We start from the raw sequence: 27,614 nt of genomic DNA, 5'->3' as shown, positions 1-27,614 counted from the left end.
AAGATGGTATGCAGCAGTTTTTTGGGTTTTTTTCTTCCCCTAAGACTACCTTTGCAATAACGTGACCAATTAAACTTTAAAAATGACAACATTTATGACATCCGTAGTGTGGTCTGACTTTAGCATAAGATAATGAACTACCTCTTATTGAGGAAGGGAAAATCTTATTTTAATGCATATTTCAAGTAAAATGCAACCTCGGTCCTGTTATTTATTGATCTATAAACACCACAGCTAAAAATGAAAGTGACACTGGTTTTTCAAATTCAATTAGATTGGTTTTTAAATAAAGAAATATCCGAAGCCTCTCACAAGAACACTATTTCTATCCAACCTGGTGAGGAATCCCCATCAAACCTTACTTATTGATCAGCATTGGTTCTTACACATTCCCGAGTATATATTCTTCCTTTGAAAGTTCCCAGCTTGAGGCAGGAGGGTTGGAAATACCAAGGTAGCGCCTCTCTTTCTCAGGCTTTTCGAGTATAAGCATGAGCGATTCCTCGCCCAAATCTGGCGTCTGGCCGGCCAGGAAGCAAACACAGAGTGAAGAGCTTGCATGTGCCAACAAGGCTCAGCTGTCTACGTGCCTTTGCCTCCCCAGCCTGAGAGTGTACTGCATCTCATTTATTTGTCTTGGGGTGACCTGGTGAGGTACAGTTAAAAGTGGACACGTACAATTTGGAAAATGGTCCACATTGATTCGGTACTAACCTGTTTGACAAAGCACCAAGCCACAAGTAGAGACGTTTCATGAAGAAAATCATAAATGTGAAGTAACCCAGATTGGGAATGGTAGGCATTTGCCAGCATTGGATCTGGCCAAGCTCCAAGGACCCATGTCATAATATATTTTCCTAACACCTGCAAGAACTTATTCAATTATGAAGAGTACACGAGATTAGGAGAGAATGGAAGAAATTTCTGTTCATCGAAAATGTTGGTACCTTTGGAGGGTTTTGTTTGCGTGGTTGTTTGTCTCTTTCTTTTCCAAGGAAGAACACAAAATATCTCTAAGTTAGACGAATTTGTAAACTTCTGGGCCTCCTTTGCTATGTCAAACCCTCAAGAAGCCAGTATTGCTTATGAGAGTTTCTTGACTTATCAGAAGGAAAAATGGAAGTGAGAGAGGACACCATCGCTTTTAAGTGTGCTTCGTGGAAACTTACTTCCAGTCACCCGTCGGAGTAAGCATATGACATTAATTTCATCCTTGGCACAAAGATCAAATGATGTTGCCAATGTCATTGTTCTGTTTATAACAATATTTGTGATGAACACTGCCCTCCTCCAATTGGCTTGAGAACAAGCATTATTCTTCTGTGTTGGTTTCACAAAGCTGGGGTATGTCCTATTTCAAAAAGAATGTGCAGGCAGGAGCATGGCTTTTGGTGGTAGTCGATCAAACTAAGGATTTTCCAAATGTTGTTTTGCCGGAAGTGCATCGATGCCTACAGCCATTCTTCTACTCTAAAATTCTCCAGGCTGAGAGCCTGAGCAAATGTAGGCACGGGACAATCTTTTCAAATAAGACTTCTTCTCATATCTCTTTCCCTTTCTCTCAACTAACCAGACTAATTTTGCAGTGGGATAAACATTTGGGGGCATGGAAGCCTCTCTGGTATAAATCTGGTATAAATCTTAATACCAGAGGGTCTTAATAGGAAGGGTCTTCTAAGTAAACTGGCACGTCAGTTCAATCTCTCTAATTATCAAATTCATTGCCTTAATTTTAAAGAGTATTTAGGGGGCATCTGGGTGGTTTAGTCTGGTAAGCGTCCGACTTTGGCTCAGGTCATGATCTCACGGTTTGTGGGTTCGAGCGTGCGTCGGGCTCTGTGCTGACAGCCTGGAGCCTGCTTCACATATTGCCCCTTATCTCTGCCCCTCCCCTGCTCATGCTCTCTCTCTCTCTCTCTCAAAAATAAATAAACATTTTAAAATGTTTTTTTTTAAATAAAAATAAATAAAGAGTATTTGGTACTGGACCTCATATTCTCCTCGATAGTATATATCTATCTCTATAGGCTATTCTTACAGCTCATATAAATCCCTGAGTATGCAAATATACTCATAAGTTCCATTTTAGAACATTAATAAAACCCTTAGGATTGTACCATTATATAAATACATAACTGAAAAAAAAAAAGCTCACACAATTTTCAGAAAGCTCCAGCAGGCAAAAAGCAAATAAACAAACAAAAAAGAAAACAAAACAAAACAAAAAAAACCCTTCAGTACATTTGCAGATCCAGGATGGTGAGTGGGTCAACTTGTGACCCTGACCTTTCCATGCCTCAGGTTCTATATCTTTAGCTCAGGAATTACACTTGCTTTAATCTCATTCTTGCTTTTTTTTAATATTAACCGAGAAAATTGACTGAAAAGTACATCTTACTCTTGGCAGGTAAGGAAATGGCCATTATAAAACGTAGACTGTGAATACAGAAACAAATGGGATAGGTGGTCCACACCGGAAGTCTTGTACTTCTATTACGCGAATCTGTAAATGTCTAGAGTCAGTTACAGGTGCTGCCGGGGAAGCAGAAATTGCAGCCACTATCCCTTAGGCTCAACACCTCATTCAGCCACATGGCTCCAGTTTTTTCTCCTTTTTATATTGCAACTCTGAACATGAATCTATTTGGGAAAAATGTTTACTGCTTAAAAAAAAATAAAGTCTATTCATGGAGTTATACTCATTTTACAGGGAAAATAAAAGGAAACTCAGGCATAAGTGCCTTGCCTGTATTCGGTATTTATCAGAAAGAAGAAAATAAGAAAGTTAAAAAGATTACTATGTCTTCTGTCTCCAAGTTCAATGTCACCTGTTTTGTGGTAGTTATCAAGAAAAAAATGATGATTTCTTATTATGTTTGACACCACAACTACATTTTATTACTACCTATCATCTTATCTTTCTCTAATTGTTGGCCATTGCCAACCATTCTGCAACTGTTGTAAATTGTTTTCTTGACTTCACAGCATTCCAATGTATTTCTAATCAATCTGTTTCTGGACATCACAAAATGGTAAGGTTGCAAGTTGCTCTGAGAGAATTGAGAACAATTTATTTAACTTATTTGGCATGTTGATTAAACGTCAATATGTAAATGTGATTGCTTAATAAATACCACTTATTGATGTTGACTTCATCTGCCATGTCTTTTGCAGCTTAAAAATCAGGCTCAAAATTATTCTAAATTGTGAACTTACTTTCAAAGTAATATTCAGCCAACAAATACTTTCTAAATACTTCCTCTATATGTATAAGTAACCACTAACCATCTTGATTTTCACATGGCAATATGGGAAACGTAGGTGCACAATTATATGTAGGTGTGAATATCGACATGTTATTATAGTTCAAAGGAAAAGAGATATCTTTCCAACCAGTCAGGTAAGTACATTTTGTAGAAGTAGTGGCTTTATAGCTGTCCCAGAAAAATGGATGGGAATTTTCTAGTATCCAAAACATCTCAAGTCTCCATCTCCCATTTTTTCTTTAAAACTCCTGCAAGATCTGGTGTTCCCATTTCTTATCATTTTGGCCTCTGCTTGCCATCTGTCTCTCTCCCTTTTAGACTAATGCCTCGTCTAGACTCACTCATGGACATGGTCTGCCAGATCACCATGAATTTGGGTTCCTCTGCCTATAGGCCAGTACACTCCCTATTCATGCCAAGCCCAGGTCCTTCAGCCCACCTGCCTAGTGCCTTGTTCTTCAAATATTTGAGAGAAAGAATGATATAAGAAATAGGCAAATATATTCAGAATGATTTCAATGAGAAATTCTTTATTTTTTCCATTAATCACTCCATCTAACAATACTCTGTAATCTTTCCTTCTCTGTCCTTTGAAGAAAACTCCCAAGACTTTGGATTCCCTTCAGTATTTAAAATATAGTCTAGATCAGGGTTCCTGGATGGCTCAGTCAGTTAAGCCTCTGAGTCTTGATTTTGGCTCAGGTCATGATCTCACAGTTCATGGGATCAAGCCCAACATCAGGCTCTGCACGGAGCCTGCTTGGGATTCTCTCTCCCTCTCTCTCTCTCTCTCTTCCCCTCCCCCCACTCTCAAAATAAATAAATAAACTTTAAAAATATCTATATCTATATAGATATATAGATATGGATAGATATATAGATATAGATATTCTAGAACGTCTGTGATGACGTTCCTGCAATAGAGAAGGATAGCATAGTTTGTTGTTTTATTACCCACCCCCTCCTTTTTTTTCATTTTCACTGCTCCTTTTCCTTTCTGCGGTTTCCAGGTTTCCCTTGCATCACAACATTGTTGGGCTGTCAAAGGGGATACATGTGAGGTGAAAGCATGAGGGGTAGTCATCCAAATGCCGATCTTTGAATTTGTTGTGGGTTCTTCAGGGCTGCCATCTCCCAGAAGTTTCCTAAGATGGATGATACATTCTACAGCTGACTTCTTCTCTCTCTCATCTCCTGCTCCTGGGTCTGCATGGCAGTTTCTTACTGGCGCAGTTCCCATGGCACAGGAAATCTCTGAAGCTTCCACTTGATCCATGGGATACTCACACACCCTTGTCATGGAAAACACTGATGGTGCAGACTTCCCTGATGGCTCTGTCTCTTCTTCCTCTGTGTTACAGATGCTCTATTTCTCTCTCAGAATTCTGTTTGAATAATTTTAAGCAAACTCTATGAGTTATACATGTGTAACTCCCTTTCAAAACTTTTACTTTTCTCCACTCTGATGTCTGTGCCAGCAGTGGCCTCATGAACTTCTAGGGCTCAGCAAGCTTTCATCAGGAATGGAAGATGTCAGTCTTTCTTTTTGGTACATACATTAATGTTTATGAGAAATTTCTCCATGGTCCTCAGTAGGTTTGGAAGGACAGGGAGAAGAGAAATCAAAATGTTCTCCCTCGATGCCTATACCTTATAACTCATTGAATGCATTCCAATATCTACTCATCTGCATACATCAGCAGGATGATGAGGGGAGCTGCCCTTTTTGGGAATATAGGGCCACTTGTTGCCTATTTTTCTCAGCTTTTTCTCCTCATAAAAAAATTCTGAAGCAACAGAAGAAATGCCATTCAATGTTGTTTACAATAATATTTGTGTAGGAGGGTACGGACAAAAAGGCTGAAGGGAGATGCCAGTCTATGGAAATAGAATTTTATTCAAGAAGCTATGAAATAGAAACAAAGTTTTCTGAGCAAGACACTGCTAACATTGCACTACAAAACTGAATCTTTTTTGCTTAACTCTGTTGGTTCTTAAAGTTGAAAATTCATTATTTTAATAATTTTTTCAAATATTTTGCTTTCTTATAAATGTAGTAGCCATTTTCCCAAATATTCCCAGTCTCTTTCTCAACAGAAGTTAGAATTGGATTTCTCTGCCACCTTGGAAATAATATAGCCACACAACATACTTTAAACTACAATATGTTAATGGCAGCTAAATCATACTTAATGGTGAGAAACATCAAGATTTTCCACTAAGATTAGGGACACAGAAAGGACTTCTCTCCCATCACTCTTTTTCAACATTATACTAGGGGTTCTAGCTAATGTAATAGGACAAGAAAATGAAATAAAAGTTATTCAGACTGAGAAGTAAGAAACAAAACTGTCTTTGTTCACAGATGATGTACTTATCTGTGTAAAAATCCGGAAAAATTTTTAAAAAATTGAAAAATTCTGGAACTATTGAAGGATTATAGCAAAGTTGTAGATGTAAAAGTCAATCACTTTCCTATGTATCAGCAATGAATAAGTGAAATTTGAAATTAAAACACAATTCCATTTACATTAGCACTCAAAAGAAATTGAAATACAGTAAAACCTTGGTATGCAAGTGTAATTCATTCTGGAAACATGTTTATAATCCAAAGCATTTGCATAGCAAAGCAAATTTGCCCACAAGAAAAAAATGGAAACTTAGATGATTTGTCCCACAACCCAAAAATATTCACATAAAAGTGATTACAATACTGTAATATAATATAAAGTAATAAAGAAAATATAAAGAAAATAAACAAATTAACCTGCACTTACCTTTGAAAACCTTCTTGGCTGGTTTGAGGGAGACAAGAGAGAGAAGGGCTATTATATAGGATGACTTTCACTGTCACTAAGAGATGTTGACTATAGTACAGTATTGATAAACTCTTGTCATATACTGTATGTAATGTAACTGGCAATAAGGCAGCAGAGTAAAGGGGTCTATATCTGCAGACAACCTGACCTAGAGTGAAGCAAAGCATTCCTAAGCTTACTCTTGTTTGGAAAAGCAAAGTACTTTCCATAGGTGCTTTGAAATGACAAAAAATACACTAGTGCCAGTTGTGGGTATCTTCCAGTGTTCTGAAAAATCACTGATTTCTACCAAACACCACAGCCTGAGACCAAGCATCCAGGCATGGGAGACAGTCGCCCACAATCCCGCAGCAAAAGAGAGAGAAGAACCATTGCTCCATTGTGATCATGTGGCATTTGGAATCACGTACTACCCACATAACAAGACATTGCTTGTTTGTCAAGTTGAAATTTATTAGAAATATTTGCTCATCTTACGGAGCACTAACAGAACAAGTTACTTGCAATCCAGGGTTTTACTGTATTTAGATATAACAAAATATGTACAAAATATATGTGAGGAAAACTACAGAAGTCTGTTGAAAAAAATCAAAGAACTAAATAAATTGGAGAAATACTCCACATTCATGGTTAGTAATATTCAGTATTGTTAAGATGTCAGTTCTCCTCAACTTAATCTATAGACTCAAGTAATCCAAACCAAAATCTCAGTGATTTTTTTATGGATATCAATAAATTCATTTTAAAGTTTATTTGGAGAGGCAAAAGACCCATAATAGCCAACACAATATTGAAGGTGAACAAAGTTGGAGGTCTCACACTACCTGCATTGAAGGCTTACTATACAGCTATAGTAATCAAGACAATGTGGTATTGTGAAAGAATAGATAAATAGATTAATTAAACAGAATAGAGAGGCCAGAAATAGACCCACATAAATATAGTCAAATGATCTTTGACCAAGGAATAAAGGCAATACAATGGAGCAAAGATAGTTTTTTCAAGAAATGGTGTTGAAACCACTAAACTTAGGCATGCAAAATGAACCTAGACACAGAGTTTACCTTCTTTGCAAAAATTAACTCAAAATGAGTCACACCTAAACATAAAGTGCAAAGCTATAAAACTCCCAGAATATAACAAAGGAGAAAACCAAGATGACCTTGGATATGGTGATGACTTTTAAGATATAATATCAAAAGCACTTTTTTTTTAATTTTTGAGAGAGAGAGAGAGAGAGAGCACACAAGTAGAGGATAGGAGCAGAGGGAGAGAGAGAGAGAATCTTAAGCAGTTTCCATACTCAGCATGGAGCCCAACCTGGGGCTCTATCCCATGATCCTGGAATCATGATCTAAGCCGATACCAAGAGTTGGATGTTGAGCCACCCAGGTGTGCCCCAAAGGCACAATGTATGAAAGAAATAATTGATGGGGCACCTGACTAGATCAGTTGGCAGAGCATCTGACTCTTGATCTCAGGATCATGAGTTGGAGCCCTACATTGGGTATAGAGATTACAAAAGAGAGAAAGAAAGAAAGAAAGAAAGAAAGAAAGAAAGAAAGAAAGAAAGAAAGAAAGAAAGAAAGGAAGGAAGGAAGGAAGGAAGGAAGGAAGGAAGGAAGGAAGGAAGGAAGGAAGGAAGGAAGAAAAAATCAGAATTGGTAAGAAGGAAACTGGACTTCATTGAAATTTAAAACTTTTTTTTTTAAGTTTATTTATTTTGAGAAAGTGAGATGGAGTGCAAGCAGGGGAGGGACAGAGAGAAAGATAGAATCCTCTGTGCTAACCCCATGGAGCTGGATGCAATGTTCAGTCTCATGAACCATGAGATCATGACCTGAACCATCATGACGTCAAGAGTCAGGAACTTAACCAACTGAGCCACTCAGGTGTCCCCAAATTTAAAATTTAAAACTTTTGCTCTGTGAAAAACAATGTCAAGAGGATGAGAAGAGAAACCATAGACTCGGAGAAAACATTTACAAAGGACATGTCTGATAGAGGACTGTTATCCAAAATATACAAAGCATTCTTAAAACTCAACAATAACAAAACAACACCCTAATTATAAAATTATTTAAATATCATAACAGACACCTCACCACAGATGGAAAGGAAGTATATGAAAAGCATATGTGACAAAGAAGAGATACTACACAATATGTCATTAAGGAAAGGAAAATTAAGACAATAATGAGATACCACTGCAAACCTATTAAGGAAAATGGTACAGCCAGTTTGGAAGAGTGGCAGTTTCATATGAAAATAAAAATATTCATACCATACTATCCAGCAATAGTGCTCTTGGCATTTACCAATATGAGTTCAAAACTTATGTCTCCAAAAAAGCTTGCACACAGATATTAATAGAAGCTTTATGCATAATTGCCAAAGACTGGAAGCAAACCAAGATGTCCTTCAGTAGATGAATGGATAAGCAAACTGTAGTCTATCCTTTTACTTAATGCTAAAAAGAAATGAGTTATCAAGCCATGAAAAAACATGGAAGAAACTTAGATACATATTACTGAGTAAAAGAAGCCAATCTGGAAAGGGTATACACTGTATATTTCCAACTATGAGACATTTTGGAAAAAGAAAACTATGAAGACAGTAAAAGAATCAGTCACTCAGTGTTTAAAGGAAGAGGCATAAATAGGTGGAGCACAGAAGATTTTTAGGACAGTGAAAATCCTCTACCCTATGGATGGATGATGGATATGTCATCAAATGATGACTGTTCATCATTATACATTTGTCCAAACTAAGAATGTAAAACACCAAGAGTGAACTGTAATGTGAACTACAGACTTTGGATGATTATGATGTGTCAACGTAGGTTGAACAATTGTAACAAATATACAACTCTGGTGGAGGGTGTTGATAATGGGAAAGGTTATTCAGGTTGGGGCAGTGACCATATGGTAAATCTCTAACTTCCCCTTAATTCTGCTGTGTACCTAAAACTGCTCTAAAAGAAATATGTCTTCAAAAAAATGTGTTCTTTATGTACTTTGGATATCAACACCCTATTGGATATATCACTTACAACAATCTTCTCCCTTTGTTGCCTTTTCAGTAGGTTGCCTGCCTTTTCATTCTGTTGATGGTTTCCTTTGATGTGCAAAAGCTGTTTAGTATGGTGTAGTCCCAGAGTATAGTTTTGCTTGTTTCCCTAGCCTGAGGAGACATATACAGAAAAATGTTACTAAGGCTGATATCCAAGAGTTTACTGCCTATGTTTCCTTTTGGGAGTTTTATGGCTTACATTTAAGTCTTACATTTAGATCTTCAATCCAACACCAAAATAATCACCACCACTATCATCATCATCACCATCATCATCACCATCATCACCATTGTCTGATTAAAAAATGGGCAGAGGACCTAAAGAGACATTTTTCCAAAGAAGACACAGAGATAACCAACAGACACAAAAAAATATATGTTCAATATCACTAATCATCAGGGAAACCCAAATCTAAACCACAATGATATATCATCTCACATCAGTCAGAATGGCTAGTATCAAAAAAGACAAGAAATAACAAGTGGTGGGGCACCTGGGTGGCTCAGTTGGTTGAGCGCCTGACTTCAGCTCAGGTCATGATCTCACTGCTCGTGAGTTCTAGCCCCCAGTCGGGCTCTGTGCTGACAGCTGGGAGCCTGGAGCCTATTTTGGATTCTGTGTCTCCCTCTCTCTCTGCCCCTAAGCCACTCACATTCTATCTCTGTCTCTCTTAAAAGTAAACAAACATTTAAAAAAAAAAGAAAGAAGTGTTAGCAAACATGTGGAGACAAGTGAAGTTTTATGCACTGTTGGTAGAAATGTAAATTGGTGCAACCACTATGGAAAACAGTATGGAGTTTCGTCAAAAAATTAAATAAGGAAATACCATATAATCCAGTAAATCCACTACTAACTATTTACTCAGAGAACACAAAAACACCAATTCAAAAAGATATATGCACCCCTATGTTTACTGCAGCATTATTTATAATATCTAATATGGAAGCAGTGTAAGTGTCCATCAATAGATGAATGGATAAAGATGTGATATATATAGATATAGATATATCTATATCTATATCTATATATATATATATATAATGGAATATTGCTCTGCTGCAAAAAGAATAAAATTTTGACATTTGTGACAACATGGACTGACCTAGAGGTTATTATGCTAAGTAAAAAAAAGACAGAGAAAGGCAAACATGATATCATATCACTTACATGTAGAATCTAAAAAAACAAAACAAATGAACAAACAAAAAAAACCAGAAACGGACTCATATATCCAGAGAACAAACTGGTGGCTGCCAGAGGGAAGGTGGGTGGGGGATGGGTGAAATAGGTGACGGAGATTAAGAAGTACAAACTTCCAGTCATATAGTTAATAATATTGTACTAACACTGCAGGGTGACGTATGATAACTACACTGATCGTGGTGAGCATTGTATAATGTATAGAATTATTGAATCTCTATGTTGTATACCTGAATCTAATATAACCTTGTATGTCAACTATACTTCAAATAATTTTAAACAGGACAAATAAATAAAATACAAAAAAAATGCGAATGGAAGTGACATATGTATGCTTTAAGAGCCAGAGTATGATGTGTAGTGAGCTCTCTGTGTTTATGCCACAATAACCAGAGTGTTCCAGAAAAATGGCTATCTTATCCTGGTGCTATAGACTGAATGTTTGTGTCCCTCCAAAATTCATATGCTGAAACCTAATGCCTAATGTGACAGTGTTTGGCAGTGAGGCCTTAGGGTGGTGATTGATTAGGTCAGGACAGTGGAATCCTGGTGAATGAGATTAATGCTCTTGTAAAGGTGACCCCACAGAGCTCCCTTACCATGTTAGGACATGGTAAGAAGACACCATCTATAAACTAAGAGGCAGGTTTTCACCAGACACTGAGTCTGTCAGTTTCACCAGACACTGGGTCTTGATCATGAACCTCCCAGATTCCAGAACTGTGTGAGATAAAGTTTTGTTTAAGCCACCCAGTCCATGGTATTTTTGTTACAGCAGCCAGACTAGGACCAAAGTGAGGACCGCATAAAGCAGAATCTCTACCCACCCTATAATTCATATTCAGCAGGAATGAAAAAGAAACCTTGCTGTTTCAAGCCACTAAAACTTGGGGACTGTTCGTTTCTGTAGTAGCACTCACCTCTTCTTACTGATGTAATGAGTATATAAATATTAGTGCACTCTGGCTAAATTCTCCAAATTCCTTAAACTTCTCTACAGTATTTCCAGCCCTGTACTACTCAGATAAAACAGATTTCCCTTTGTATATCCTATCAACTGTTTAAAATCATGGCATAAATTAGTTTCAATTTTCAGTTATATGCCTTATACAACTAATGTCTTAATTGTATTTATCACTATGTCTTAATGTCAATTAATGTCATATACAAATGTCTGGTTTTTCCTCAAGAGTAGTAGGCTTTTTTTTTTAATATTTTTAAATGTTTATTTACTTTTTGGGAGAGAGAGAGAGAGACAGAGCATGAGTCGGGGAGGGGCAGAGAGAGAGGGAGACAGAATCTGAAACAGGCTCCAGGCTCTGAGCTGTCAGCACAGAGCCCGACGCAGGGCTTGAATTCAACAGACAGTGAGACCATGACCTGAGCCGAAGTCAGACACTCGATTGAGTCATCCAGGCACCCCAAGAGTAGTATTCTTTAAGAGACTAGTCATGGTAGAAAGGTAGAACAGACATTGGACTTTAAATTCATAGATCTGACACAATATGAACAAGGAACAAGCCTAATAGAGAAATTGACATTGGAAGGGATAATGTTCACCTACTTTTTTTGAGAAAGGATAGAAAGAGAACAAACAAAAGGGGTCTGAAAAAAAATATGTACAGGATAGGACAGTGAATATTTAGGTAATAACCTCAGTTAAATTAGAAGCAACTTCATCTCTTGTAAGTCCTAGATGGGGGCAAAGTATGACAAGAGGTATCCTTAATTACACCTGTATTTACTGAGAAATATTATTCCTTTAAGCCTATGAAGAATTAAATTATGTCTAAGTAAGTCCCTCTCTAATTGGAGGGAACATCTTCCAGAATGAAATATAGTAAATAGAATAACCATATGGTAAGTACTTCAAGAAAAGTACACTTGTCTCCTAGAATTCAGTTTAACTGCAAGAGATAGGTAACTTTTAAAAAACAAAGGCAGGTTCCTATGATTAAAAGGAAACATTTTATCACAAGAATAATATGAAGGCCATGATGTATTAGTATTCCAATCAGGGGTATCTCTTTTTAAGCCCAGTGAATTTCAAAGCAACACACATTCCTGGAAAAGCTCCTATGTGTAACTTGCTTATTTCACAATGCTGGTCATCATCTCAAATACCATTTATCCCCCTAATTTATTCACAAATTTAGAAGAACGTCTTGCTGCTTAAAAAATCTTAAACCTAGCCTGCAATACTGTGAAGCAGATGAATCCTTCATGCCTCTCCCTATTCAACTATTATTTCACAATGTTTTCTATACATTAATGTAAGCAAATGCAGCCGACCCACATAAGTTATCTGATGGACTCCACTTTTATGTTTCCACTGCTGCTGGCCTCTACTTAGCTTCACCTGGGAGAACCTCTTATTATTTTCTTTTCCCTCCACTAATCTTGTTCCCTAATATACTTCAAAACCATGTTCCAAACATGTGTCTACTGGGATGTCTTGCTTAATTAATCCAAGCCAATTCTGGTCATTGTTTCATTCTGCATTGCATCAGCACTTATAGAATTATGCAATTTCATTGTTACAAGAAGACATTTTGTAGGTGAAGAGACTGAAGCCTAGAAAGATCAAAGCTATTTAAGGAAAAGTCAGGGTTCAAATATAGGCCTCATGTTTCCATGTTACCTATGGCATATTTTGTACTCTTGATTGACTATAGGTTTGATATTTTTCATAAGTTGATTTAGAGAGTATTTTTTTCACACAGTGTACAGAGTAATTTTAATTTTTGTTTATTCTAGAGGGTGAGAGCATGAGTTGGAGGAGAGGGACAGAGAGAGAGAGAGAGAGAGAGAGAGAGAGAGAGAGAGAATCTCAAGCAGGCTCCACGCTCAGCACAGAGCCTGACACAGGGCTCAGTCACACGATCCTGGGATCATGACCTCAGCTACCAGGTGCCCCAGAATATAGTAATTTTAGATATATTTTTAAAATAATAGTAATAAGATCTATCATTTATTAGGAAATGTATATTAACACATTTGGTCCTGAAACAATCCAGTGAAATATGTATAATTATTATTTTACAAATTGAAATTTTGTACTAGGAGGGGCTTAAGTAACTTTTCTAAGACCACAGGAGGCTCACCTGACATTCAAGCACAGGTGGTCAAGCTTCAAAGCCTATGCTCATAGCCACATTACTATAGAGACATATTTTTTACGCTGTACCCAAATAAACCAGAATATATATCTCCAAATAAGTGTAGACTCTTTCAAGTCAGTTGTCTTGAAATATTACACATTTATGCTAATGATACTGATATTTCCCCAGAATATTTTAAGATCTGAGCTTCTGGAATTAACAAGAAAATATTTTGTGCACTCTTGTGAATATTGTCAACAAAAGCAAACCCTCTCCTATGTAGACAAATGCTGTTTTGGAACTAGTCAGAAGTCAGTCACAGCAGAGCTAACAAGTGAGATGGCTAATTAAGTTTTATAAAATCTTATTCAATAAAAAGTGCACTGGGAATATAGAATAATAAGACTGTTTTTGGTGGAATGATTCATTCATAAGTTTTCCACATTAAGACAAGAATTCCAGAAATATCTTGAGTAAAGTTAGCATCCCATAATGCCTAAACAGACTCTAATAGTAAACACGTGCATTATTAGCACTTACTTCTGCTTCCAGCAACAGCCCCTATTTTCTTTGGAGACTTCATGTAGTCTTATTGATACTCATTGCTGGAATCCAACAATGGGCATGTGACCCAGCATTAAGCAAGGCAAGCAATCACTGAATGCCGTAGCAATTGGTTCAGAGGTGGGCACATGACTGAAGCTTACTACACAGTCAGGGTGACTCTGAGCCTCAATATTCTTGCAACCATTCCCCACATGGAGTTGTGAGGCCGTGAAATTATGGCCAGAGGAGTCAGCCTACTACAAAATGAAAACTGAGCATGAAACCAAAATGTGGAGAGGAGCAGAGTCCAACTAAGGGATTAAGAGAGACCAAGTCCTGAGAACTTGGTTTGAGCCCCTGTGTCAAACTAAGCTTGACGCGAGCAGTGCCTCTGGACTTTCTGGTCATTAGAGTGAACAGATTCCATTTTCTGTCACTTGCAGAAAGTTTTAGCTAATGTACGTTGCAAGGTGGCTGCATAAAAAAATACCACTCACTGATTATTTCTGTGACCAGCTCATCACTCTGTAGTCACCCCTAATGGCTATGGTATCATTTTTATGCACAGTATAGAGTATAAGTCTATTATGATGTAATTCTGAAAAACTTTTAGAGCAAGGTATTCTATTTTCACTCAAATGCTTGAAAACACATCTGACTTACATGAGTTTAATCTCAGAGTTATCCACATAGCATTACCTTTATTCTATGAGACTAAAGAGGTAGAGGAAGAGTAGAAAACAAAATTTTATTCATATACATATTTTTCTGTATTACACACTAATAAATTAAGCTTGCATACAGGGATGCACTCACAACGCCTTTTTAAAACTATCTTTAAACTTATGACTGAGAGCTGTAACAAATACTCAAATATCACAACTGTTGATTTTGAAAGTCAATTTATCTAGGTAATCTGACACATAGTTAAGCATCTTAATCTGATTTTATGGATATGATTTGAAAGTCACCCACAATTGAGGTCGAGCATTTGTATCTAGCAAGACAAAATTATACACAACCAGTCATTTTATAGTAACACAAATAAAAATCAAGTAAAGTGGATAAAACAGCATACAATATCTAGAATTATTATTATATTATATGACATAACATTTAAAATGTCAAAATAACAAATATATTTCTAAGAAGACTAGATATATCATCCAATTGCTGCCCAAAATATACAAAAATTACCTTTTTTAAAGTTTTATTTATTTTGAGAGAGAGATGGAGAGAACATGCATGAGCAGGGGAGGGAAAGAGAGGGAGAGGGAGAATCCCAAGCAGGCTCTGCATTGTCAGTTCAGAGCTGGACACAGGGTTTCAGCTAGGGAACCATGAGATCATGACCTGAGCAGAAACCAAGAGTCAGAGACTCAGCCACCTGGGCCACTCAGGAGCCGCCTATTGTTTCTTATTTAAACTGAACACTCCAACTTTTCTAGATTGCTTCATCACCACCATCATATTTCTTTACCACCTCTAGTGATAAAAATTGCTCTGTCCTGTGATATATAAGTTACACTAAATTTAATTTTCACACATTCACGTGAGTTATGTTAACATATTTTTTTTTAATTTGGTTTCTATTTCTTTAAAAGAATGCATTGAATACAGTAGCTTTCAAATGAAAAACAATTTGATCAAAGAACAAACCAATATGAGTGATTTAAAACTATTTTAGTAAAGTCTGATACTCTTTAGAATTGAGAATATATATGAGTATGAATATAATATAACAATATAAAGCAGTAAAGATTCTCAGGAAAAATAGGAAACTGAGATAAAATAAATTTCTCTAAGAAATGTCATTTCTGTGTCATTAATGTTATATTCTTTTTAAGTCAAAGAAAAACCACTACAGATGATTTTGGATATTCTGAAGAAGTTAACTTTCCCTTTATAATGTAAAACTTTTGAATTAAAATGGTTAAACAACAACTTCTCCTTTCCTCTTTACTAACAGAGGCAAAACCTTCTATGCTCCACTTTGAGCACCAACATCCCAATCCAAATTTCTAATGAGGGGCCTCGAGCGGTCTGAACCAAGCAGTAGAACTAAGCTTGCCACAGGTTGGGCTCAAGGAGGGTCATATAACCAAGTCTAGGCCACTCATGGATGCATGCTTCCCTGATCACAGTAACCCATTCCTTGGGGGCAGATGACATAAATTGGTCCAATCAGAATACACTTGAGATTTTTTGTTCAAGATTCACAAAAGAGAGACACTTCTCTTTCTGGACTTGGACAAGAAAACTGGAATTTCATTTCCCCAGTTACTGTATCTACACAAGTTTACCGAACGCTACACTGATTTGGTTTTTGTTGTATCTATAGAGAAACTAGAAAAGTGGTATTTGCTATTTTAAAGTGAATTTTAAAACATAGATAGCCAACTGAAATAATTAAATCTTAGTAAAATAAAAATAAAAATCGTTTGTTATCTACATTTCTTAGGAATGTGTACACGGAGATCTAGTCAAAACATCGGCAAGACCTTTACTAGTCAAACTGGAAACAATAACAAAAATGAAAGTTTCTTTCTGGTAACATATATTTAAATAAGTAATGTGTTATGTTTGTAAACAATCTTGTATCTATGTTTTAATACAGTAGAAACCATATTCCATACAACAATAGACATACACAGTATATTGACAATATTCACAAGTTTTGTGAATCTCCCTGACAAGTGTTGAAACAACACGTGAATTCCACTTCTATTCCTATTAAGTGCAATCTCTGGATATCATAGGATGGGACAAAGTTTATAAAGGTAAACATTCTTGGCAAAGATAGCACTTAAAAAATAAAGCCACCAAGGCATCTGTTAAATATGTTGTTTGGTAACTACAAGAATATTGGAAGTGTACGATTTCAGATGCCTTGCTCTCAATACCTTATTTTTCACTCACTTTGTACGAAATATACCACTCACATCAGGGCAATATTTTAGGTCTCCTTGATTTTTCTAGATTATTCCACCACCTTTCTGATCACCTTCCATCTCACAAAGCAAAAAACCTATTAGATTATCCCCCAGACCTTTCATTTCTAGAATAATCTGTACTCTTGACAGCCACAAACTACTTGAGAGTTTGTGTTAATAGGCACCTGACATCATTTTCATAAGTTTTTTTGACACTATCCTTTAATTAACAGGATGGAGACTGAATAAGCCTGTCAGATGTTTCAACAAAATAAGAAGGAATATATTATAAAACCACAAAAGTACATTGATTGTGTATACAAAGATATATAATTAAAAAGTACAAATCAAAGATGGCTATTTTGCACTTGACTTCAGTTATTTTGCACATTTGTGGCCTAGTAGTATTCATTGTTAAGGATACGATTGTATGCATTTAGAGTAGATCTGCAGTATGCAATTTTATAGTTTAATGAAAATAATCATAGTTTGAGTAAGTAGTATGAAGTGTATCTGATGCTCCTTACCCCAAAATTAAGCTCCAATACAAATTATCATGATCTGGTTATATTTGGAATGGGTTCTAGCAAGTAATGATGATTCTCAAAGTGCAAAAAAAAAAAAAAAAGGAAAAAAGGAAAGAAAGAAAGCATTTCAAGCTATTTTTTTCAGATTTCATCTTTAATTTCTCTATAAAATTGATACAATTTCCACTGTGATCCAGTATGTGCTACTGTGAAGATGGCATTAATGTGCTGTCAGTTTGACAGCTTACTTTAACTTAACACCATTTGGTGAAAGAATGCATTTTTAAATCTTTTTAAATATATCATATGCCACTGTTGCTACTTGCTCTTAATTTTTAGACTATCAAACAGTAATGCTATGCGCTAATGCAAAACTATACACGTCCCTACTCAAATTCTTTACAATAGCTTCAACTGTCTCCTTTGCAGATATTTTTTAACTGTGTATCAAAATCAGAGTAATAGATATGTTTTCTTTTTTTTTCCCTTTTTTCTGTTTTTTGAAATGTAAATGCTTTGATTTCTGCCCGTAATGGACATGCACTTGAATCCACCCAAGGGCTCCTTTGAGGGATAAAAGGGTTCTGGTAACATATAGTCATTCCATGAACTACTAGATGATTGGAAACAAGGCTTGAGTAACTCTAGACGAAGTGAGGTATCTGATGAGAAAAATCATGACTTAGTTCCATATTTTAAGCTCTTCATTCCACTAATCCCATCAATTCACTCCTCCAACAGACACTGAGAACCAACCAACCAATCACCTGCTAGGTGATTGCACTGCTCTAGACCAGTGCTGAAGATGACGAGGCCTCAACAGAAGATGTACAATTAGGTTGACCATGACACTAGACCATCAGGAGTGCTACACAAGCAATGCACAACCTCCTACTACAGCTTACAGAAGGACATCGGACACACGACGTGAAGTCTAAATCCCAATGCCACAAACCAAGTGTGTGCCTAAATAGATTCCAAATGTCCCAAAGACTAAACCTTGAGTAAAAGAAAAGTATTTTCAGATCATGAAACATTACGGGTCATTTAGATACCTCTCTCCAATTTGTTCCTAAATTTGACTATAAAGTGTACCTGAAAGTTAAAATTATTGCTCCCAAAAGGACTTACCCAACAGTTATTTGGAACACCTTATTAAAGGAGTCAGAGATTCTTCAACACAGAAGTCTGTCTTGGTTTAAGTGTGATGATTCCATTCATCATAAACACATGAAAATTATTGGCATGGGTATGTAGAGCCTCTCAAACCCAACTGCTTAGGAAAAAAAAGAAAAAAAATATATGTTTTTCTTTTTCTGTTTTCTTTTAGAGAGAGAGTATGTCAGCAGGGGAGGGACAGACTGAAATGGGGAGAGAGAATCTTAAGCAGCCTCCATGCCCATCATGGAGCCCAACGCAGGGCTTAATCTCAGGACTGTAAGATCACGACCTGAACTGAAATCAAGAGTCAGATGCTTAACTGACTGAGCCACCCACTCATCCAGAAAAAATATTTTTTGAAACAACTTTCCTTTCCTACTAATCAGAGTTTATACATAACAGAAACTTCTTTTTTTATTTATTTCTTAAAATGAATACTTACTAAAAAGACACATTTGATTCTTTTTGTCTACTACTGATTCTTGCTAGGACTATTGTTTGTCAGGGTATTGATGCTCATTAATTGTATGAACATAGGTTTGACGTTACATACACCTGGCTTCTACTTCAATCCCATTACTTTTACCTGCTAGGTGATTGCAACTAAGTTATTCAATCAGCTAAGGTTTGGTTTCCTAATTTGTAAAATAGAGGCAACATTTCCTTCCCAAAAGATTGTCATGAGGATTAGTTATATAACAAAAAATGCCTAGAAATTGCTCTGTATCATTAGCAAGTTGTCCATAACATTTGATACTATTGGATGCCAAGTACCAAATAGGGAATAAGAAAAAGTCATTTTCTAGATAAATCATTGCCAGGGAAGCTCTAGTTAACTAACTGTATACCAAAGAGGAAACAATACTGTTTTGCTTTTGTTATGTCAACATTTTCTAATTACTAACATTAGCATCAGTTTCGCCACCCATTGGTACCTTGATTCACTATACGCAGCGAATGATAATGGTATCATTAGGATTATATGGGAAGCTTTTAAAGAACTCAGGTTCCTGGGTCTCACCTTAAACCAACCAAATCAAAATCTTTTGAGGTGAGGCTAAGTAATGTATGTTTGAAATTGCTCCCCAGGTGATTCTGATGCTCAACTAAGTTTAGGGAACACTGCAATAAATGACCCAAGTCAAGGTTAAGTACAGTAATACAAAAAAAAAAATACCTTCGTGTTTAACCTACTTCGAAGATTTCGGTACAAAAGACTGACCTCGATCTAGCTGAAGAGCAATTAACTCCTATCTGTCTTTATTCATCCATATAAAAAAGGGCAGGGAAAGATAACACTGGGTCAGTTAAGCACCCTTTTCATAAAGCTTTTCTTAATGTGCTATTTTTATGTCAATTTGCCATCATCTAAAACCTTAGAAGCATTTTTCTAAAAAAAAAAATAGGATGGGGGATTTAAACATACCTAAGATCAGAGGTTCCCTGCCGTTTTTACATGCTGCTACCATGCATGGGGGAAGGGCAGGGTGCTGTTAAAATACTGATGCCTGGGACCCACGTTGAGCCAATTCTCATTCAATTGGTCTGGGTGCTCTCTGGTGACTCTAGTGTAGGGTTCAAACTTCACCGCTGTTGTGAGTAACAGCTCATCTTGAGAATGATGGGCTTCACCAGGAATACTGGCCCTCTATCCACCAATGTGGTTTCCAAACTCCACTGGTCCTCAGAGTCACTGGGGAACTTTATAAACACTAGCAGTTCCCAAAAGGCCAATTCAGTAACTATGAAATAGAGTCATGGAAAGTGTATTACTTAAAATTTCCCCACATATCTTTAATAGTAATGATAATAATTATAATAACTAAGATCCATGGAGCATTTATATGCCAGGCAATGTTCTAACCCCTTTGCATATATTAACTAATTTAATCTCTTCCATACAACCAGTGAGTAGAGGGTCATTGTCCTCCTTTCACAGTTGATATTACTGGGGAACAGAGTAACTTGCCCTACAACACAGAGACCCAGGGTTTGTACCCAGGCTGTGAGATATCAGAGGTATGCTTTTAATGCATATGTTTTTATTAAGATAGATGCACATTATGTTGTCAGTGAGGAAATCCACATGAAAAAAAAGCAATTATTTCAAGAGAACTTAAAACCAACACAATAAAATCATTAGCAGAGCCACCTACCCATTAATTACACCAGCCATAAAACACCTATATCTTCTAAAAAGGGTGAACTGTTTTCACTGTCAATCCTTCTTCTAAAACCTTTGCAACTATAAAGGTCAATGGCTAACGTTGGACCTGGTCATTTTCTAGATCAACTTTTTTACTGCTTTTATTTTCTTTGCTGGATTGGTTGCCTTTTGTGTATACCCATGATATGTTGGCAGTGAGCTGGTACCGAGGTAGCTGGGAGCTGGGATAGCTGCCATGGTCCTTTAGTCCCTTTGAATATCTGTCAATGTCCGGTTTTTTTTTTTTTTGTTTTTAATTTGAGTATAATTGGCATACAATGTTACATTAGTTTCAGGTGTACAACACAATGATTCAATAAGTTTATATAATATGCTATGCTCACCACAAGCATAGCTACAATCTGTCGCCATACAATGCTATTATAATGCCATGGAGTATATTCCCTATGTCATATCCTTTATTTCTGTGACTTAATTATTCAATAACTGGAGGCCTGTATCTCCCAGTCCCCTTCACTCACTTTGCCCTTTCCCCAACTCCCTCCCCTCTGGCAACCATCAGTTTGTTCTGTGTATTTATAAGTTCTCTGTACTTATAAGTTTGATTCTGTGTTTTGTGTATTTGTTCATTTATTTGTTTTGTTTCTAGATTCCACAAATAAGTGAAATCACTAGGCATTTGTCTTTCTCTCTCTGACTTATTTCACCTAGCATAATACCCTCTAGGCTCAGCCATGTTATTGCGAACGGCAAGATCTCATCCTTTTTATGGCTGAGTAATATTTCATTGTGTGTGTGTGTGTGTGTGTGTGTGTGTGTGTGTGTGTATGTGTGAGTGTGTATACCAATCTTCTTTATCCATTCATCTATCGATGGATGCTTGTGTTGCTTCCATATCTTGATCACTGTAAATAATGCTGCAATAAATATAGGTGTATATATCTTTTCAATGTAATGTTTTCATTTTCTTTGGGTAAATACCCAGTAGTTTGATGTCCAATTTTAAAAAAAAATTTTTAATGTTCATTTGTTCTTGAGAGAGAGAGACAGAGTGTGAGTGAGGGAGGGGCAGAGAGAGAGAGGGAGACACAGAATCTGAAGCAGGCTATAGGCTCCGAGCTATCAGCACAGAGTCCGACACAGGGCTTGAATTCACAAACCATGAGATCATGACCTGAGCCGAAGTCGGACACTTAACCAACTGAGCCACGAAGGCGCCCATGTGATGTCCAATTTTAAAAGAACTTGTCATTCTCTCTCTTTGAATATATGTGTACACATAACATAGACCAATGGGCTATTTCTGGGTACATAGTGCAGTTCAGAGACCATAGCACTTAACATTTGTTTATTGCAAACAAAATTATGAACCCAGGAAACCATATATGCTTAGTTTCACCAACCAGCAGACTTGAACATCTTTTCTATGCTGTCCTGTACTCTAATTTCCTAAGTAACATATTCCCTTACAACAATTATGTCCTCCCTAATGAAACCAACCCTTCACTACATGACCCCAAATTAATGTTTATGTCAGTAGGATCATTTTCTCTGGAATTTCTGGCCATTTGAATTATAATGGTTACTAGCCAATCAATCACAGTACTGGGTGTGATACTTTTGGATTCTCAAAGATTCTAATGGTATGCTGTCCAAAATGGTAACCACTAGCTACATAGAACTACTGAGCACTTGACATGTGACTAGCTTGAAAAAAGATGTGCTATAAATGAAAATACATACTGAATTTGGACAGTATGAATAAAATACCAAAACTCACATCAATAGTAATTTTAATTATTGTACTTTGAAATAAAAGTGGAGGCGCTTAATAAAATACATTATTGAAATTAATTACAACGGTTTCCTTTTATTCCTTTGAATATGACTAGAAAACACAAAACTACATATAAGGCTTGAATCTGTGGTTCACATATGTCTATTGGAAAGCATTTATCTAAAATACCAATGATTCTTCTGGCAGCTCCTGTATTGTGACTGTGCTACTTTTACAGCTGGGTGACATGAAACAAGTTACCTAATTTCTCCATTCCACAGTTACTTAGCTGGTCCCATAATGCTATTGGCTAAGCTTTGCTGTAGCAGTGACATGCTAGCATGCTTTCAAATTCCCAATACAGAACCAGGTTTCTCAATGATCTTTTCATACCCTCTCGCCTACCCATCCCCAAATGTCGTCACAATTTGGCAGCAAAGGATAATGCGGACATTCTTTTCCATTCCGTTAGAAGAGGGACAACTCACTCTCAATGAAAATGCACTTGAAAATGTTAATTTTTCAACTTTTCCCTCCCACTTTCTACTGGGACCGTTTATAAACCACTTAGAAACTTCTTCAAATATAAAAATTGGATAGATGCCGGTTTATCCAAGTTTCCAGTTAATAACTAACCAGTGATCAGGTGTTTCAATCAAAAATGATTGAAAGAGTGTGTTGAAGAAGTAGATTAAAGTGAAATCAATCAATGAATCAATTACTTGCAGCATCTTTAGGTGGTGGAATTTAAAAGATATAAATGAAAAATAAATTATCATTGTAAAATTATTAAATTCAAATTCTAAATAAACTTTCACCATTTTATAGTGTTTCACATTAAATTTACAGCAGCAAAGATGTCATTACTTTTAATCAATTGACAGAACTAATTTGAGAATAAAATACAGTTAAGCACCTGGCAAAAATAACTTAATATTACTTATGATCCTATTCATGTGATGATTTTCTCTTTACCAGAAGTTTTCTCATCTGTATTACTCAAAGAATTTCATACTTTTGATAGGTGCTGTCACTTAAAAAGTTTGATATTAAAATCCGGGGTGGAAATGTGTGAAATTCTGCATTTCCATAGTTTTTTTTCCACATCAACAAAAAAATTAAATTACCCTAAGCACGCATACATACTAAATATTTATTTAGAAAACACCTGAAAAAAAGAATCCATATGCCCATAATCTTTAAAATAGATTTGGGTAAAATATCCATTAGTAGTAAAACCGTGTCATTGGTTGGCCATGTTATATGGTGGGAAGTGGGGGACAGTGGTGCAGGGTAGGGACTGGTGCAAAGAAACAGTCATCTTGGAGATTTACTCATATTCTTAATAGGTAATTTTAAACCAAGAAATGTATGTATGCAGACATAATAAGGGAAGTGAATGCCTGCTCCTATTCTCCCCACGAAGGAGTCTCTAATCTGGTCTAGCTTGTAGGAGCGCCTAACACTCTCATTCCAGTACTTGGTGCACAATGTGTTCACATGCTGGAAAGAAGAATTAATTGACTGGCATAGCTTTATAATGAAATAATGCAAAGACTATTTAGCAAACTCAGTTATTTCTAAATTTATCAAAGATGGTCTCCATGTGTTAGTCAGTTGCAGGCAGTTATTACAGAAACAATAATTCATGTACCCAAACTGTCTGTCTGCTTAATTCAGAAAGGCAGCTCTTTGGACTTTGTTTAAAAGACACCTATGAACTTTTTAGGAATTGCATTTTGATAAATATTTAATGGAAATGTGGTTTGCACGTGGCTAAAGCGTAAAGAACAATCCCCACATAAGACTCCAGTGCAAAAATGAATACCTAGAACACCGAGTTAGCTTTAAAAATATCAACAATGCTACTAAATTACTGAGCAAAGAAGAAAACAGATGAGAAAGATCAATATTTTCACTTTCTTTGAGTACAGGTGAAATAACCTGATCTCCTTGTTCAATGATTTGAATTGCCAATTTATTTTCAACCATGCATGTGATGACCTTTTGAGAGCTATATACTATTTCTCTGATAATTGAAAGGTCAAGACATGTCCCCTTAAATCTCATACACTTTAGGGCATGTGTATCTGCCAACTTCACAGGTTATTAGTGTATAAGTAGAAATAATTAAAACAGCATTCTAAACCCCCCAGAGTCTGAACAAAAAAATTCAGAGGAGCATATGAGTATAAGGGATAGTTCAGGAGTGGGGGATAATGAAAAAACATATCAAAACTTTCTCCTGCCTTAAAAAGTGTGATTAATACTATTGAGAGCACACTGGGCATCTCTGTATTGCCTGATATCAATCATGAAATCCCCAAATACTCCAAAGGCTCTTCTAGCAGCACTTTCAACCCATCAGAAACTACCAAGTAATGGACTTTTCTGAAAAAGCCTGTCTTCATGTGATTTCCAACTCTGTTTCAATACCAAATAGCACTGAATGCTTATCAGATCTAATCCAAACTGCCAAGAGCTCAGAATTCTGCCCATCTGTCACTAGGTTATTGGTTCGAGACAATATTAAGACAAAGAACAAGAGACAAAATCAGTTGGAAAAATTTTTTTTCAACTTTTGATCCTTTTCTTTATTGTCTATTGACCGGCAAGCCACGTGCTTCCAAACAAATCAACCAACTTACCTCGGAAATGAGTTACCACACACAAAAATGAGCCCAGCTATTTTGGGATACTCACTCAATCTCTCCTTTTTCCTCTCTTCACCCCTCCTCACCTCACCCTTTTTCTCCTACCCAGTGATTTTGGTGTGAAAGAAATGCCAAAAACAAACACAAGGGAACTCGCAGGAGTATAAGTTCTCTACCTATGTGGACTGTTTCACTGAAGGAAAAAGGGAATTTACATAAAGTTAAAACAAAGTTTTATGTCAAGTGTACCATTGATATTACAGAATTAAAGGACGTCTCTATTATAATCTTCTTTTCTATTACATTGTGTCATTAAAATATAGGACACCAGCAATGAAACTAAAAAGTAAATCTGCACATATCCTTATCCGTGCAGGGAAGCAATAAATCTCCCTCGTTGATAGCAGCTGTTCTACAGCTATCATTTGAATAGTACAGCTGCCACAACAATATCACATTTTATAGTTAAAAAGCAGTCAAAACTTTAATGTTACAGTGGAGGTAGATATACACTGCACTATAAATAAGCATTCTCTAATGAAGAAGTGAAGCATGTTTATTTTTTTCCTAGACATACCATTGAATAACATATCTCACCTACTGCAATCTGTCATAATAGAACTCATTATACTTGAACGTCTATAATACAAAACTCTGATTTATACTAATTAGGCTGGCTTTCATTGAGACATATGAGAACTTGAAAATACTTGGCCTGAGAGGCAAACTTTACTTCTTTCTTTAAAATATATATATTTCCACTTCTTGCTTCAAAATACAAGCCTAATGGATCTTTGGAAGGATTTGGTGCTCTTTTCCTTCCATGTATTTTAAACTTGTGGGTTTGATTGGCAGAGGTGAGAGTTACATGCAGTTTGGGGAAACTCAGTTTGGCAAATGCTTAAACCTAAAATGACTAGCTGTGCAGCAGGCTTATTCAGAGCAATGTGATCTCAGTCTAAAGATGGCATCATGAGTGGTCTCTCCCTCAGTGCCTTATGGGATGTAGTTTTGGGGCTGGTCACTTGCTGCCAGTACAAAAGTTTAGCCCTCCACACACATTTTAAAGAGACCAGCTTCCTCTGAGGGAGTAAAAAGGGATGTGAATATATATGCAGTAGCCCCGCCATATCCACAGGGAATATGTTCCAAGTCCCCCAGGGGATGTGTGAAACCCCAGATAGTATTGAAGCCTATATATACTATGTTTTTTTTTTCCTATACATACATGTCTATGATAACATTTAATTTATAAATTAGGCACAATAAGAGATTAACAAAAATAATAATAAAATAGGACAATTGTTATAAATACTGTAATAAAAGTAATATGAATGTGGTCTCTCTCTCAAAACATCTTATTGCACTGTACTCACCCTTCTTGTGCTGTGAGATGGTAAAACCCTATGTGAGGAGATGCAGTGAGGTGAATGACGCAGGTGCTGTGACGTAGGGTTAGGCTACTACTGACCTTTTGACGATTTTTCAGTAGGATCATCTACTTCCCGACCACAGTTGACCTTGAGTAACTGAATCACTGAAACCATGGAAAATGAAACTGTGGATAAGGAGAGAGTACCGTACCCTATGCCAAAACAAAACAAAACAAAACAAAACAAAACAAAACAAAACAAAACAGAAAAAAGTCAGGAAGCATTTTTATATATATTTTTTGAAAAGACAAAGTTTTTGCTATTTCATTAGCTGGTCAGCTGATATCAAACAGGATGCTTAAACAAACATGGAGAAAACCATGAAACTCTGCAACTCATCTTTTAGAATGTATCAAATCTCTCCATCAATGAGCAAAGACAGTTTATGCTAGCCAGTCTGAAAATTCTGATAAAGGAGCCACTATACCTTTCGAAGTGTTGCACTTTACAATTTTGGTGTGGTCCTGTCACATTATGCTCATTAATATGTGGCAACACCACAGTCCTATTTTAAAGGGGAGTACCTCCTTCTTCCTCTGTGCCACAATGGGTACCTTTGGCACCAGAGAAGCCACTTGAAGTAAAATGTCCTCACACCATGAGGTTTGACACTTATGCTCATAGTATTGCTGTCTGAAATGCAGCAAGCCAGCACCAAAACTGCTAAAAATGAAGCTGTAAATGTAGAATCTATAAGCACGAGGAAAACCTGTAAATGAAGTTCCATTTCTAGGCTTTCTTCAATTCACCAATTGGACTACATCACTGTTACAGAATCATGCAAAACCAAAAAAATGTTGTTGGTGTATTTCATATGCCAACCCTCTGTGGCAGAGTCTGTCCAAAGGTGTAACTCAGAAGCACTGATTGTGGAGGACATGTTGCAGTAAGAATCAACTTGGTGAATTGGACTAATTTCGAATTTAGTTTGGAACTGGTCCAAATGATCCAAGAGTA

At 36.5% G+C, this 27,614-nt stretch overlaps 1 long non-coding RNA gene across 1 annotated transcript in view; it reads right to left on the bottom strand.

Moving 5' to 3' along the window:
- Positions 1–27,614, bottom strand: part of LOC128314024 (uncharacterized) — an 87,930-nt gene that overhangs the window by 41,555 nt on the left and 18,761 nt on the right. Inside the window, exon 5 of the long non-coding RNA XR_008295330.1 lies at positions 26,696–26,809. This is a non-coding gene — a long non-coding RNA (uncharacterized LOC128314024). The remainder of the gene's footprint in view (positions 1–26,695; positions 26,810–27,614) is intronic.

Source organism: Acinonyx jubatus, chromosome C1, assembly GCF_027475565.1.
Source record: "Acinonyx jubatus isolate Ajub_Pintada_27869175 chromosome C1, VMU_Ajub_asm_v1.0, whole genome shotgun sequence".
Lineage (NCBI taxonomy): Eukaryota > Metazoa > Chordata > Mammalia > Carnivora > Felidae > Acinonyx > Acinonyx jubatus.
The sequence above is the reverse complement of the archived record's forward strand: the minus strand, read 5'-3'. Positions and strand labels throughout refer to the sequence as shown.